This window comes from Hydra vulgaris, chromosome 05 (genome assembly GCF_038396675.1).
Source record: "Hydra vulgaris chromosome 05, alternate assembly HydraT2T_AEP".
Taxonomy (NCBI): Eukaryota; Metazoa; Cnidaria; class Hydrozoa; order Anthoathecata; family Hydridae; genus Hydra; species Hydra vulgaris.
In genome coordinates, this window is record NC_088924.1 from 25,986,068 (window position 1) to 26,003,320 (window position 17,253).

The 17,253-nt window shown below is 27.8% G+C and overlaps 1 long non-coding RNA gene across 1 annotated transcript; it reads left to right on the forward strand.

Annotated features, from left to right (window-relative positions):
- Positions 1–5,677: 5,677 nt before the first annotated feature.
- On the forward strand, positions 5,678–13,866 carry LOC136080725 (uncharacterized). Its single transcript, XR_010638610.1, has 6 exons — positions 5,678–5,813; positions 6,540–6,597; positions 7,513–7,611; positions 12,967–13,125; positions 13,338–13,489; positions 13,575–13,866. It is a non-coding gene; the product is annotated as an uncharacterized LOC136080725 (long non-coding RNA).
- Positions 13,867–17,253: the final 3,387 nt, after the last annotated feature.

The window sequence follows — 17,253 nt, forward strand, 5'->3', positions numbered from 1 at the left end:
GATGCAAAACGGTTTGGTTTTTGAAATGCGAAATCACAATGTCTAAGGTTAGTTTATTCTTCAATATGCGACTAAATAAGTTTAGCTTATTTTCCTGTACAATTGTTGAAACATCTTGGATATGAAACAAAGAATGAATATAATTTTTTGTGTGCTTGGAAACATTGAAGAGTGATTTAGGTGTTTCTTCTAACTACATCAATCTTTTGCATTTCAATGTCTTTAAAATCACAAAGTTCAAGACTATACGTTAGCGCCGGAACCGCCAATGCTTTATAAAGCTGTTCAACAGATTGTTATTATTGTACTCATATTTGAAATCTAGATAAATTTGTTACACGAATTTTTTTTAATTATGTTTTTAAATGATAGGATGGAGTACAACCACAATTGATATAGTTAGTATAATATGTATTTTTTATTTTTTATTCTACTCACATTTCGTTATTTAAAAGAAGGAAATCAAATACGGATAAAGAAAAGGATGTTTATCATCTTTTAAGTATGCACATAAAAAAGTGGCTTATTAAAGATCAAGTTATTCATTTAACAGGATTTTAATTGGTATTCTCTTGATTAAGTAGAAATAAACCCATTAAAATATATTAAGTAATATGAATGTTAATCTACTTTTTGTGTACCAGTGTACAGTGGGCCAGAATTGTCTAAAAATAGTAAAACTATTTATGGCTTGCATATATATATATATATATACAGTAGGGTGCAAAAAAAAAGCCACACTAACATTTTTTCTTGATTTTCAGAATATAATGTATAATATAGCAAAACTAAAAAAATTGGATGTAGTAGTGAAAAATTTAGGACAAAAAAGGTATGTTTATATATACACTAATATTTAAATAAATAAAATAGTTAAAAAACGGAATAATACCGACACATTTAATGTTTTAGAAAACAACTAACATATATAGGAATCAACAAATTATTGAAGCTGCTGACTAAGGAAAGTCTCACAGAAGCATTGGAAAATGTTTTAAACAACAAAACTCAACTAATAGTAGATTAGTGAAGAAATACAAACACACTAGTACAGCTGAAAGATCTGTTGAATCTGAGAGAAAACTTAAAACTTCAAAAAAGGAAGATTAATACTTTCTTAAGGTTGTTAAAAAAGATTGTAAATTTACATATTCTGAGAAAAAACTGGATTTGAAACTTACTAATATCTCAAAACGGAAAATATCTCGTCGAATAAAAGCATCAAGTGAGTTTTTTTCTGGGAAGTAAATAAAAACCCTTTGTTAGTGAAATCAATTGCAACAAAATGTTAAAGTGGCGCATTAAGCACAAAGATTGGACATGTGAACAATGGGGTAAAGTTATTTGGAGCGATAAATCTCTTTTTAAGTTGTTTTATATTGGTCGATCTCATTGCTTGAAATTAATTGGGGAAAAGTTCAACCCCAAAAATGCAAGGCAACCATTAAACATGACAAAAAGAATAATATTTGGGGTTGTTTCACTGCATACAAAGTTGGAAAGCTTTACCGGGTTGAGGGTACCATGGAACAGCATTTGTATCACAAAATCTTAGTTAATCCTTTTTGACCAAGTATAGAACTTTTCCATAATAAGAAATATATCTTCCAACAAGATAATGATTTCAAACATATAGCATGGTTGAATAAAAGATATCTGGAATCAAAATTGATACCACTTATGTTTTGACCAGCTCAGTCTCCTGATTTAAATCCAATAGAAAATCTTTGGTCTATATTGGATAGAGAACTGCAAGATTGTAGAGCAACAAATGAAGATGAACTGGTCCAAATTCTTCTCGCTGATTGGAATGCTTTGCCAAAGGACTACTTAAAAAGACTTAGCGCTAAAGTCATAAGAATCAAAGGATGGGCAATTATGTACTAATACAGCTAAAACTTCAAAAATAAATTACAAATCCTAATTTCTTTTCATTGTACAATAATTCTTTCAATGTACAATAAAAATATATTTCTTTAAAAATTGTCCTGAATTACTTTTATTATATAAGTTTAAAACATTTTTTGTTGGTTTTTTTATTAAAAAATTGAGTGTGGCTTTTTTTTTGCACCCCCCTGTATATTTAATACATGTTTATAGGAGTTGTTTTTTGTTGTTTTTTTTTTTATACATGTTTATAGGGGTTTTATAGGGAAAAGGAGTTCATCTTTGATACACAGATGATTATTTTAAAGGTTGTTAAGAATGGTTCCGGGATGTTCCGATAGTTTTTCAATTAGATGGTTTTGTATAGATAGTTGAGGTCAGTAAATTCAAATCTGAGCATGTTTAGTGTCTTGGAATGATCGCGATTGCACAAGTAGTCATTTTAGGTGGGATAATGCGTTGTCAAGACGGTATATTCTTCTTTTTTATGTATTTTATGAACTCAATTTCTTTGATATTGTGAATATAAACATATTTCGTACAATAAATAAGGAACATTATTAACATAAACTTTTTTTATTATAAGTATGAATCTAGGTTATGACATACACCGTACATTAGTACATCATGAACTACTTAGCTTCCTCTGTTTAAACTGAAGTCTTTAACCTCCTGATTCATTCTCATTCTGAAAACCTTAGAATTGGAGCTTCAAAGCATCCTTGTCATAAGATCATAGTTTGTTTGGGGCCTGAAGAATTTTCTTGTGTTGTGTCTCTGTTGTGCTTGAACATCTTGTCGGAGGATTTATGTGGCTCTTCACACAGAGATCTAATTGGAATGGAATTTGTTCTGACAACTTGATGTGTGCCAACATCTTGTGTACTACTTGGGGCATATGATACCATTTGCACAGGCTGGTGTACAGAGTCTCCAAGTTATACTGTCTCCAAGTTATACTAAATCTTTTTATGATATACTTCCTAATTTCTGAAGAGTATACAGAGAACAATGTAAAACCTCATCATCAGCTTATCATCAACATTTTTCAACAATTTTCTGCTGACGTTTAGTATGACCTGAAAATTCTCCAGGTAATATTAACATTTTTGGAGTTTTCAGACCACCCTGACTTTGGAACATTGATACCAAGGTCTGCTCTCAAATCTACTAGAGTCTGTTTTTTTAAGCTTAACTAGCTCTTTATGTCCTGACCTTGCCATCCACTTTTTTAAAACTTGTAGGCTATGTGATGAAAGCACTCTATGCTCTTTACCCATAAATAAATGGTGGGCTTACCATGTTTAAATGTAATATCTGGAAGATCTGCCGCAACTCTAAAAACATTGTTCAAGTCGTTTAGGTTAAAGCTAGTTAGACCACAAAAGCTGCAACTAGTAGTTGATTTAGCCACCTCACAACAAATGGTGGCAACTTTTTCATAAACTACAGTCTTCTTCAGCTCGTGATAGATTATGGGTCCATTCAACCTTATAGAGACAGCCTAAAACTCCTTGAAAAAGTTATTTTCCTCCACCACGTCATCTTTGCACTTCTTTATCTTTTGAAACCTGATTGGTCTGTAATTGAGTGTATAGGGAGGTCTTAGGTTTTTCCTGACAATCTTTTAAGTCTCCTTGCTCTAGATCTAAAAGGAAAAAAGGTTGGTAAGGAACAAAGATTCTTCTACTGCTATCTGGTCAACATCTTCAGACGCCACCTGTTTAAAAACAAGCTGTCCAGTGCAACTATCACACCATACTTTAAAGTCATAATGAGATTTTGAGCTCTGTTCTCAAATATATCAGACTCTGTTATCCGCTTAGCCTTGTGATTGAAAAAATTCATGCAAGTCAACTGAGGCTTTATAATCCCCTGTTAAGGCATTACGGGATGCAGCTTGCTGCCGTTCCTCATGGCGCTAATTCCTATTACCTGGTAATCCAACTTTGAAAGCCTGAATATAAAAGACTCATTAAAAAAACAAATTGAAATATGTATATTTTTTTCAACTCTTTAATGCCAATGTCCAGAACAAATCTGGAGTTTTGAGAAGATAGTTATATGATGTTTTTTAATAAATATTAAATTTAATTATTGTTTGTTATTTTTATTCCTTTCTTAAATAACAACCCATCAAATCTAGAATTTTAGAATGAACATTATTTTTTCCCCAGCCAATTACGGCTTTGTACCTAGTTTTCAGAAATATAATTTTTATTTTGATTTAATATGCGCATTGGATGTCAAAAACTGTTGGGTTTTTCTTTTGTTTTGTTTAAAAAAAACAATGAAGAAAAAATTTCAATGCTTCTGTTTCACCAAATATGTGTACAAAATCAAGCAACAATTAAATTTCTAAAAACCGTATGACAGGACTACATAGTTAACTATGTTACCGTATGACAGGACTACATAGTTAACTATGTTACGTTTTTTCTTTATGTGTTTTATATACACAAATAAAAAAACTCTGCCCAACCAATTTACTTACCAACAGTCCAAAAGACGGGCAAAACTTCAACATTAATGTAGTACTCCTATTAAGTTGTTGAGCATGCTTATTTTTGTGTAAATAACCCAGTAGGCACGCAACGTTTTATTCACGTTTCAATCACGTGTGTTTTAGGTGACTTTGTTCAGGTTACTATTTTACGTGAAAGTCACGTGAAAGTTACGTGCCAAAATATCCCGTCTTTCGGAACTTTTTTTATTCTAAAAAAAAACTGGCATAAGAAATGTGAAATAATATTTTTTAATATATTAATTATTTTTTTATAGTATAGTTTTTGTATTCATTATATTAGTTATAATTATTTACTTCTATGATAATATAATTAACTTTTATTGTAGTATTATCATAATTAAAAAAAAAAAATTGGTCTATATAATATCTTTTAACGCAATGCATTTAAAACAGAACTAATATCATTATCAATATCATTATCAATATATTTTCGATAAAAGATCTTACAATCGAGGTTATTTACAAATAGTTAAAAACTAATCTTAAGTAAATACCATGAAATAGCATTAATAAAACAAATAATAATGACAATAATAATGATGATAAATTATAAGAATAATAAGAAAATTATATGATAATAAATCAATTTTACAACAACAATTGAATATAATGCACAGACATGAAAGTTAAAAACGGTTATATACTGACAAAACGTAACAACCTACCATGTAACTAAAATTACTGCAAAAAAAAGTAACAATGATTTAATAAATATAATAATCTTAATATCAATAATCATATAAATAAAAGTAATATAAATATTTCATTAAAAAATAACAATAAATAAACAAACAAAAAATTTTCAATAATACTCGCAAATAAAAACGTGGCACCCACTTACACACAAACATTTAGTCACAAAAAGTATAGAGTTTTCATAATAAATGACAATAATAAAATAAAAAAGTAAACCATATCAAGCAAAATTTAAAAAACATTCTTTTTCCTTTTTTCAAAAACTTTTATATATTTTTAAAATTCTTTTTAATTACTTTCCATTTTCAAATGTTTTACTTTCTTTTAACTTTGGTTTTTTGTATTTCCTTTTTCTTATCTCATTTTTTTCTTTCGTTAATTTGTTTGATTTGATTTTTAATTTTTTTTTAGTTTTTGTTTTTTTATTTCCTTCTTTTTTCTTTTCTTCATTCTCTTTATTTTTATTTTATTTACTTTTCTTATTTTATTTTTTTATCTTTATCTTTCTTTTTTTAAATTTATTTAATAAAATTCATTATAAAAAAGCGCCATTACGGAAGTCTCTGCACTGTGAACTAAAAAGAACAATATATTTTAAGTTGTAATATCTAATATCTAAATTATATCAAATTAAGTTAAATAAATTAGTACCCTATTTGCCGTCCCTATTTGCCAGACAAATAAGATTAAACTCAAATACAAGGTATGCTTTTTTTTTACTTTATGATATAATATTTTAGACTGGCGAATTTGTCCATTTTGCTTACTTAAATTAGTACGAAATAAGTTATGTTATAACGAATTTAATATTAAATTCAGTAAGCTACATGGACAAATGATAAGTTCTAGCAGAACTTATTCTTGATTCTTGAGCAATAATAATGTCTCTCGAACTTCTGCATACATTATTAGTCAAGAGTCGTTTAGATAAAAACCCAAAATAGATTTTCTTTCTTTATTTGGTTTTTATCAACAAGGTTAAAGAATTTATCCAAGATAATATCAATAAATTAATGTGTTATGTTATTTATTATTGATATATGTATATATTATTATTAAATACTTTATCTTTTAATAATATATGACATCTTGATCTCGTGCTTTACTTGTTAAAAAGGGTTAATACTTATTTATTTCCTTTTTTTATATTATTTGAATATTATATGATTAATATATATATATATTCGAGTTATATAAAATTATTATTATATATATTATATGACTTTTATTACTATTGTTATTATGTACAATATAAAACAGGTTATTAACACGGATTTGTTTGATGTTTTCCCCACAAAAAGATAATTATGATGCTATTGTATTTGAAACTACATTTTACTTATCTTTCAATGTTGACGACCTTCCAATATGTAAAGCAGGTTTCTCTCAAGTATAGCATTACTTTTTTAAAAATTGTTTAATGATTTAGATCAAAGAAATAGCAACACCAGAAAATCTTGTTGCCAAAACAGTTGGTGACTCACCATGTAAGATTTGTGTTAAAAATTTGTGATTTAAGATGATTATTTAATATTCATATTATTATTTAAGTTTTTATTTGTTTCTTTTGAGCTAAATTTGGTGTTGTGAGCTATTATTGGAGAAAATATCAACTTATTCATTAGATAAAGTTTGATGCCTGCTCTTACCCCGTTTCCTTCTTCATGTTTCAATCATTTATATTTTAGGTGACCTTGTCCAGGTGACAATTTTACTTGATTAAAACGTGATTGTTACGTTGCCAAAATATTGTGTATTTTGGAATTTTTTTATTCATAATAAAAACCTGTGATTAGAAACTTGGAAAGATATTCTTTATTTACTATTTTTTTATAATTTAGTTTCAGGGATTATCTTATTCGGGATATTCCCGGAATACCAGATATTTTTCTGAAATTTATCTTTTTCCAAATATCCGAAAAGTTTTCCATACATACAACTTATATTACAAGTTCCATACATACAACTTATATTACAACATATAACAAGTATATATTATTCATCTATTTGTTTTTATGTTGTTTTAGTCATCATTCATAAAAATATTAAGAAAAGTTTTTAAGAAATTGAGAAACAACTTGGCTGAATGCAAAATTAAGGGAAAAATGAGGGGGAAAATATTCTGAATTTTTTCAGGATTTTTTCCATAAATTTTTTCCGGATATTTTAAATATAATGATTACATGAAATATGTAGTTTATATATTCATTATTGTAATTACTTTTTATTTTACTTTTATAATAATGTAATTATTTTGCATTGTAATTTTATAATAATTAATTTAAAAAGTAGGGCGTAAGATATCTTATAACATCGCAATGCATTTTTGACAAAAATAAAATGTCACATATATAATATTTTATCCAAACATATTATCTTATAACTAAGTTTTATCAATTTAGGTTTAATAAATATATTATAAAGCTTAGTTCAAAATTGTGTAACGTTATGGCAGATAATTCTCATATTGCAACATGCAAAAGATCAAACCCTACTACAAGGTATACTTTTTTTTCTACCATATTCAGGGTTCCCACTCCTCCTTAAAAACCTTAAATATCCTTAAAAAAAAAAAAAACTCCTTAAAAGTCCTTAAATAACCTTTAAAAAAGTTAAAATTTGACTGCTCTCCTTAATTTCTCCTTACTTTCTTTTTTTTTTTTTATCATCTAGGAAATTTTATTAAAGCAAATGGGTTATACTTATCTATAGAGAAGCATAGTTACATCTTTGATGAGTTAAAATCCTATACTTTTGTTTTATATATATATATATATATATATATATATATATATATATATATATATATATATATATATATATGTAGTTTGTTGCGTTTGGGAAGCACGGAAGGAAAAAAGTGATTCTTACGCCAACATATACGTCACTTTTAATTACTTTTGACTTTCATCCAACATTTGCGTGTTGGATGAAAGTCAAAACCATTAATTTAATTACCAATTAATCGTTTTTTAAAAAAACCACAAAAACGCAAATTTAATTGACCAGAATGTTTTTAAAAACATTCTGAATGTTTTTAAAACATTCTGAATGTTTTTAACAATATAAACAATGTTTTTATTTTTATTTTTTTTAATAAAATGTTTTTATTTTTTTTAATAAATTGTTTTTATTTTTATTTTTTGAGTGTTGCTACATCGACTATCTTATAGCCTGACTCGCAAGGGAGTGCTGCTACATTGACTGACAAATAGCCTGACTCGCAAGGGAGTGCTGCTACATCGACTGACAAATAGCCTGACTCGCAAGGGAGTGCTGCTACATCGACTGACAAATAGCCTGACTCGCAAGGGAGTGCTGCTTCATTGACTGAGGGTTTGGTTGGGGCAGGCAGTCTATCATTAATAAAAAAAAAAAATTATGGTCTTGCATTTTAATTTTTATTTTTTGTCAACAAAATATGGAAAAAACTTTCGGACAGCATATAAGGGTTCTATACATATATTTATATATATATATATATATATATATATATATATACATATATATATATATATATATATATATATATCTATATATATATATATATATATATATATCTGTGTGTATATAAACACACACATAGATCATATATCAACCCTCTGAGTATTAGAGTAAGTTTTTTAATGTATGTTTTTGGCTATTTGTATTTAACTTTCACTTTATTTAAATAATTTTATTTTGTTTTTTAACAAGTGAACACCGTGCTATAAGGGATAAGTATTTATTGACCCTCTTTTTTAATTAAAGCTATATATATATATATATATATATATATATATATATATATATATATATATATATATATATATATATATATATACATACATATATATATATATACATATATATATATATATATATATATATATATATATATATATATATATATATATATATATATACATGTATATATACATACTTAATTACAGCTAAATATATATACTTTAGGGAAAAAAGCATTAGCAAGATGTTAAACAAACTTCATATTAAAAAAATTGTTATATTTTTTTCACTAATTACCTTTAGATGCCTAAATATAAAAGTTTCCGGAATATTTCGTTAAATAATGGTAGTTACACTTCTTGATTTCAGAAAGATAAATATACCAGCCTTGCAAGATGCAAAGTTTGTTTTAAGTTGTTCTCATTAGCAGGCATGGGTATAAAGGCTCTTTTACCCATTTTACCCATTGAAAGTTTCCGCATCTCTGCATTCCGGATTTTACCAATGCCCAATATAAATTATTTTGCAATAATCAAAATTTTTTCGTGCTTTTTTAAAATTTGAATCGTGCAAATTCGTTTTTTTAACTATAACTTTAATTAAATAAAGCTAAATATTAAATAATCACTTAAGTACCTTAGATGTATAAATGTATTGATGGAAAAACTTGATTTATCAAATTGTGCAAAAAATCTGTTTCAGCAGAGAAAAATATTTTTTATGGTTACACTTACGGAGTGCAAAACTTATTAAGAATTTTAAAAAACCATATTGGTAACTCTAGGAAACTTCTATACTATAATTTTAGACTTTGCTACACACCTAGATCTTGAATAAAGTGTTTAATATTCCTAATAAGTTCAAAAAAATCATATATTCAAATGTGTAATTGTATGAAATAATATGATGTAAAGCGATTGCCTAAAGAGGGTATGTTGTTGTGTTCAAAGAAACTTTGCAATCAGTACCACAAAAGCCTATCAAAGGAATATATCATTTCAGATATGCTTCAGAAGGAAGCAGTTTTGAAAGCAGAATTAATTTGGTATTTAAATATTGTTCAAAGCAAATACTCTTTTAGATCAAGTGAGAATAAGTCTAAACAATTTGCTTTGATGTTTCCAGATAGCAAAATTGCCAGCGACTTTTTATGTGGTCGAACAAAATCTGGCTATATTGTAACTCATGGTCTTGCCCCTTATTTAAAAAAAATTCTGATAAAAGATCTTACCCTGCAGGATAACTTTGTATGTCTTTTTGATAAGTCTTACAATAAAGTTATAAAGAAAGGTCAAATGGACTTACATGTGCGCTATTGGAATGAAGAGAGGAATACTGTTTGTACAAGATATTATAGTTCAGAGTTCATGGGAAAAGCTGTAGCCCCAGATATTCTAAATATGTTTAAATCCCGCATGACTGGTTTGAATGCTGAAAAAATGCTTCAGGTTTCTATGGATATCTCTAATGTAAATAAACTGTTTTTGGAAATGCTCAACAAAGAATTTCATAACAATGAATTAAATACACTCATTGATATTGCCTGTGGTTTACATACTATCAATGGATCCTTATAAACTGTTGCTAAAGCTACAGATTGGAACTTAAAGAAGTTAATGTCTTCAATGTACTAAATGTCTTCAATGTACCAAAGTCCATCAAGAGCAAGTGATTATGAAAGAATAGCTAAGGCAACATATTTTCCTTACATATTTTGTGGCACTCGACGGGCTAAAAATCAAAGTGTTGCCAAGAAAGCAATAGAGGTTTGGTCAAAAGTAGTCTTGTTGACTACTGGAAGTCTTTACCAAAAAGTAAGCAACCTGGACTTGGTAAATCAGGGCAAAACACCAACTTTTAACATCAAAGTACTCAAACAAATAAAATTTTAGTTCCTTTAAAGTTGAAGTTTTTTGAAGAAATTAGTGGCAGTCTAAATACATTCCTTGGTAGGTGATATTTGATCCAGATGCAATTTTATTGCTTTTTATGTAATATATTTTGTTTTATTAGAAAATTATAGAAATATTCTGAGATATTCTTTTCATATTATTTTTAAAATTTTGAGAAAAAATCACAAAATGTTATTTTCAATCTTGCATTTTTTTTTTCTTCCAGTTTCTTTTCAAACTGATAAACCAATGGCTCCTTTTCTGGTGGTGACTCTTGAAGAACTATTACGCAACTTTTATGCGAAGTTCATTCGGTTAGATGTTTCTTTTAAATGACAAAACTACAACGTCTTTGTTAAAAATAGATTTGTTTAATTACACAAACTGGCTTTCAACCAGCAAGATTAATATTAGTTTTTCATTGAAGGATTATCTGTAGCAACTCAAGAGAAAGACAAAGATTACTGATGTTCAAATGGACAAGTTCAAAAAGGAAATATGTAATTTTGGTGTCTCAATGTGAACTCATATTATTGGGAAAAGCCCTTTGTCTTCACTGGTTGCTTGCTGTCTGGTGTGTATTTCTCCATCGTTTATGGTTGAATATCACAGAAAAGTGTGATTATTTTTTTGACAAACTGTTGATGAAGCTTGTTACTTTCAAGAAAATTAGAGCTTCTGTTGGTGATTTAGCTAAGAAAGAATATTCCAGGTTCTGTAAAAGTGTGGTCGTTGATAACAAAAGTATTTTTGACTTTTGATAAAGATATGGATTGGTTGGACTACTTTTTGTGGGAATACACTGATTTAAAGATGTATGCAAATCTACAGCACATTTTCAAATTGTCCTCATTTTATCGCATGGACAAGCTCAAGTTGAACGTGGTTTTAACAGCAACATAAGTCTGAAAGATGACAATATGTCCCAGACACTAAAATCTCTTTATGTTCAATCCAAGATTACCTCACATTTCATGGGTTCATGGCTCATGAAGTTGAAATAACAAAAGATTAATTAGATTACTGCAAACAAAGAAAGAAGTATTTTGATGAACAATGTTCAAAAGCCCTGTCTATAGAAAAAACATTGAAAATGGAAGCAAAAGGAAAAGTTATGGAAGATATTGAAATTGTCAATACTTAAAATTGACAGACATTATCTATAATTGAGAATTTAAAGAAGTCTTCTGATGAAACTGGATTCTGTGCTGAAAAAAGAATAGCCTTACGTTTATTCCTTGAATATAAATGTTTTTTTTCAGTTTATATCACTAAATGTAATGTCATTATTTAATGATTCCTTTTCCATTTAGATGACATTAAAGCTGATATATCATAATCTAATGCATTAAAAAGAGCCACTTGCAAAAAACAAGAGTTACTAGAGAAGCTATATGTTAAAAAAAAGAAACTTGTTGGAAAAAAAAAGAAATTATATGTTGACCACGATGATATATAATATATATATATATATATATATATATATATATATATATATATATATATATATATATATATATATATATATATATATATATATATATATATATATCAAATATATATATATATATACACACACACACACACACACACACACACACACACACACACACACACACACACACACACACACACACACACATATATATATATATATATATATATATATATATATATATTCATTTATAATAGTTTATCTATCTGTATTTAAAATTTATGGAAAAAAGAAAGATTTATTGACTAGGAAGACCCAATGGTATTGTTATGTTATTGCCTAGGAATATCATTCTGTAGTAAGACCCAATAACCTTTTAACTTTTAAAGTTTGAGAAATTTCACTTTTCGCTCTCTTTGTCTTCTTTTGTGATCGCACTCTGTAGTAAGAATTTGATTTAATTCATATCTTGTTAGAGAATGCAACTTGATTCTGAGTTGAATTTTCAGCACTCTGTATTTGTTGGTGACCTAATTTGACAATACTTTATTATACATATTTTTAGTTTTATTCTTAATATATTATATATAATTAGGGGTAGATGAGGCTCCTTAGCCGTGGTGAATGTTTCCACAGCAAAAGGAGCCTCAAGGTGAAAATCTGACCATGGATAAGGAAAATCATGAAATCAAATCCCCACTATAATGCTTTGTGGTTATGTGATAACTATTACATTTTTATAAATTGTTTTAATTTTTGTGTGCATTCTAAAATGACATTTAATGCTGTTCAAAACTTTGTAGATTACTCATTTAAAGCAACTTTGTGGGCTGTCATCTTTGCATCTAGTGAGTTAATGTATAAACAAGTTAATGCAGAAACAGATGCAAATATAAGAAGATGGAAAACAAAGAAAACAAATTATCATGTTATCACATAGTACACAGATGTTATCACATAAGGTGAGTACAGGTCTTTTTCTAATCACGCCCATCAGTTATTAACTTTATATAGATATAGATAAATCTATAGATAGATATTAGATATAGATATATATAGATAAAAAAATATTTTTTTAAACTTGTATTTTTTATTATGTACTTCTTTTTTTTTTAATCATCTGTCGACTTTTTTGTTACATCTTTTTTTATTAAATACTTATTTACTTTTTTAGCAATCAGAGTATAAAATTAGAAGGCAAATGACTTTTATTTTTTTACACTGTATGTAGTATTGTTTTCTTAAAATTATTTAATGATTTAAATAAAAAAAAACAAATAACACACTAGAAAATCTTGTTGCCAAAAGTAGTTAGCAACTCTCAAAGTAAGATTTGTTTTAAAAGTTTGTGATTAGAGATAATTATTAAATAATCATATTATTATTTAAGATTTTATTCGTTTCTTTTCAGCTAAATCTGATTCATTAGATAAAGTTTGATGCGTGCTCTTATAGAAGAAAATATCGACTGATTCGTTAGATTATGTTTGAAGCGTGCTTTTATGGGAGAATAGATATATAAGTTTGAAGCGTGCTCTTCGTAAGTTGCAGATCTACGACTTCGTACTTATTACTTATTGGATATAAGGAGGATATTTTAACTAGGGTGCAGCTTTTATTACAAATCAAAAAATTTTATGTCAAGAACTAATATACTTACTAATAAAACCATGTATTTTAATACGTATTAAATATTTCCTCGACGATGAGTTTTTTTTCTTTACACGAATCCAAACACTTATAATTGTAATTGTAAAGCATAATTATTGCTTAAATATTACGTGCCAAAATTAACATAAAAAGCACGTCTTTTGGACAGTTTATGGGGACCAAAAAGTCACCTAAATATCACGTGCCAAAAGTAACGTGAAAAACACGTCCATTAATCACATGAATTGGTCATTTCATGGGGACCAAAAAGTCACCTAAATATCACGTGCCAAAAGTAACGTGAAAAACACGTCCATAAATCACGTGAATTGGTCATTTCATGAGGACCTAAAAGTCACCTTATTGTCACGTGCCAAAATAACGTGAAATTCACGTTTTTGTCACGTCGCTGTGCCTACTGGGAAAGCAAAACAGTATTATAACGCTGCATAGAAATTACATAACATTGTTATATTAATTAAATAAAACACAAACTATCTAAAACTTAATTTCTGCGTATTAAAGTCAATGATGGAAATCCTGATCTTCTTTAAAACTTGAGCGTCCTGCTGCCTTCCATCTTCCTTTAACTTGTTGTAGCATGCTATGAGTATTTGATCCAGAGTCTTTCCTGCGTTGTCTTAATGTGTGTGTGTATATATATATATATATACCACTCACTTTAAAAAAAAGTTTAATTATATTATATTTTGTTTACTTTCTTTATCAACTTTATCTTTTCCTATGTCTCCAGCTCTTTCAACAACCTGTCCCGATTGTTCATAAAAAGCACTTCCTCTTCCGACCAGACTCAATCCAGTGACGATTAAACCTCTTCAGTCAAACTCTGGCAACCTCTTGTCTTAGTCTGATGCCTTCTAACAACATGGTATTTAACTGAACAAACTTGGTCAGCTGGTCAACCTAACCTATGTCGTAAACTTGGAAAATGCATTTAATAATATTGTTCTTTATGGTACAAGACAATAAAGAGAAGGAAAAATACGCTTAACGTTTTATGCACTTTTGTCTAGAGTTTTCCGCGTTTTAGTGTAAAAAAATAATATTTTTTTGGGGTAATTTAAAAGTAGAAAACACTTTCAAAGACCCATTGAAAGTACAATTTTCCAACTGAAAACGGCATTTTATAAAAGTTATTATAAAATTTGAACTTTCTATAAAAGTTATTTAGCCAAATTAAAAGTTACCTGCTAGATGATGTAGTTTCTCACTTTCAAAAATCATATATCATTTTTTCCTATAAATTCTTTTCACAAAACTCAAATCTTCTTTTTACATAAAACTCTTTGCATAAAGACAAATAGTAACTCTTCTTCCATAAATCATCTTTTTACACTTATTCACATAAATTTAATACAAAGCAATAATCCAGAAAAAACTTACATTAAAAAAACGCTTTAACGTAATAAAAATAATATACTAATAAAAAAGTGTTCAACGAAAACCGCATAGTCGGCGTTGGACGATTACAAATCTAAAACCGTTTTTTCTGGGTCTTCTTCAGTTTTTTTATGGCAAAATGTATGATTGGATATCATTTATTAAAAAAAAACTTTGCACCTACTGCGCTCAGCTGAGCTTAAAATATTTGGTCCTAAACTTTTATGTATACGCAATTCACATGCGCGGCCTAACGTTTTTCTGATCGCGTGAAGGTAAGTGTTGAAAAGAAGGTTGCACATATAAAGGGGCTTAATTGAAAAAGATTTTTAAAAAAATGTAAGCGTAAAAAAAAAAAAATTCATATTTCTTCTTAATTTAATATGCGATGTCTATAAACTAATATGTCGTTAAAAACATTGTTCTAAGTGCTAGCCTTATGTTTCTTTTTTATATAATTTTTCCTGTTTGACCAATATTTGAAAACTATTGTAAGGAAAAATTGTATTAATTTTGGAGTGCTGGGGGTCTCTAGATTACATTTATAAAAATAAATTACGCCAATATCGTGGTTGAACTTGAGAGGTTTTGCTCGACAGTGGCCCATTGTGAAGTATTAAGAAACTAGTAGAGTTATTATTAGGTTTCTTTTATAGCTTTTTTCCCCCCCCCCCCTCCCCTCAAAAAAAAAAGAAGGTTCTTCAAAAGATCTCAATAACTTTTTGCAAAACACAACGTAAAGATTAGTATTGTTCTTTATAAAAAGTTGATTAATTTATTTAAAATGTATAAGCAACATGTAAACATTTAAATTTGTTTTAAATATTTATTAAATGTTTACATAAAAGTCAGGTAAGTCAAGAGAGCATTTATATTAATAATAAACTTTATCTTGTTTTATTAATCCTCAAGTGAATCAGATTATCAAAATTTGATTTATGCATCCATGATTCTGTTGAATTAATAATGCTCAATTTGTTTTCAATTCCACATTATACTTACCAATCCAGATTATACTTTAGATTATTACAATTATAACATTTAATTTATTACAATTAAAATATTTAAACAGATTATGACAACTCCACATTATATTTACTAATCTAGAGAACTAGAGAATGCGGTTTTACATTCTTTATTTTGATTATACTAGAGAATGATTAATTATAATGATTAATTAAATTGAATTATAATTAATAATTTGATTATACTAGAGAATTATATTGTTTATACGAGAGAATGTGATTATACAATTTTTTGTGGAAGGGTCATATAATGAAATTAAAAACGCAACATTATTTTATGGGTTTTTAAATTTATCAAGTGTTTTAAGTTTTTATAATGGTACTATACAACCAATTGTCCGATGCATTTAATTCCTAATGTATATGTTGTTCGAATAATCCAAAATTTAATTTCTGCGTATTAAAGACTGTAAAATGGTTACCTAAAGGCAGTTAGAAGAGTTAACAAACAGAATATTTGATTTAGACAGGAGGGATACCGATCACTTGGTCAGAAATAAAAAAGCTAGGAAAGGAAAATGAATTATGATCTGAAAGAGTTAGAACTTTGGAAAACCAGAAAAACATGTTGGGTAGGAGCAAGTTATTTGATAAAAAGGGTACAAAATTAAATGATGAAATCAATGTTATCAGCTATGTTCAAATGAAACGAAAGAGAAAGAAAAATGGTAGAATAATTTTATTATTTTTGGGCTAACTGCATCCACAAAAGCAGATCCTAAAATAGAAAAAGAAAAAAAGAAAGTTGCAAGAAATAAGATAATAAATAAACTTAATGTGAATGTTACCACAGAAAATGGTTCAAAATTGAAGCCTATTAAGGGTGGTAATGCTACATTTATAGTAGTAATAAAGAACTTATTCATTGCAAGTAAAAATATGGCTTCGCGTGATGAATGTGACAGTATATTAAAGGATTCAGATAATACTACTGATAGTGTCCTCAAAAACAATGGGCCTAATGTAAATTATATTTCTGTCTTTAATGATAGTGCAGAGATATGTAACCTAGTA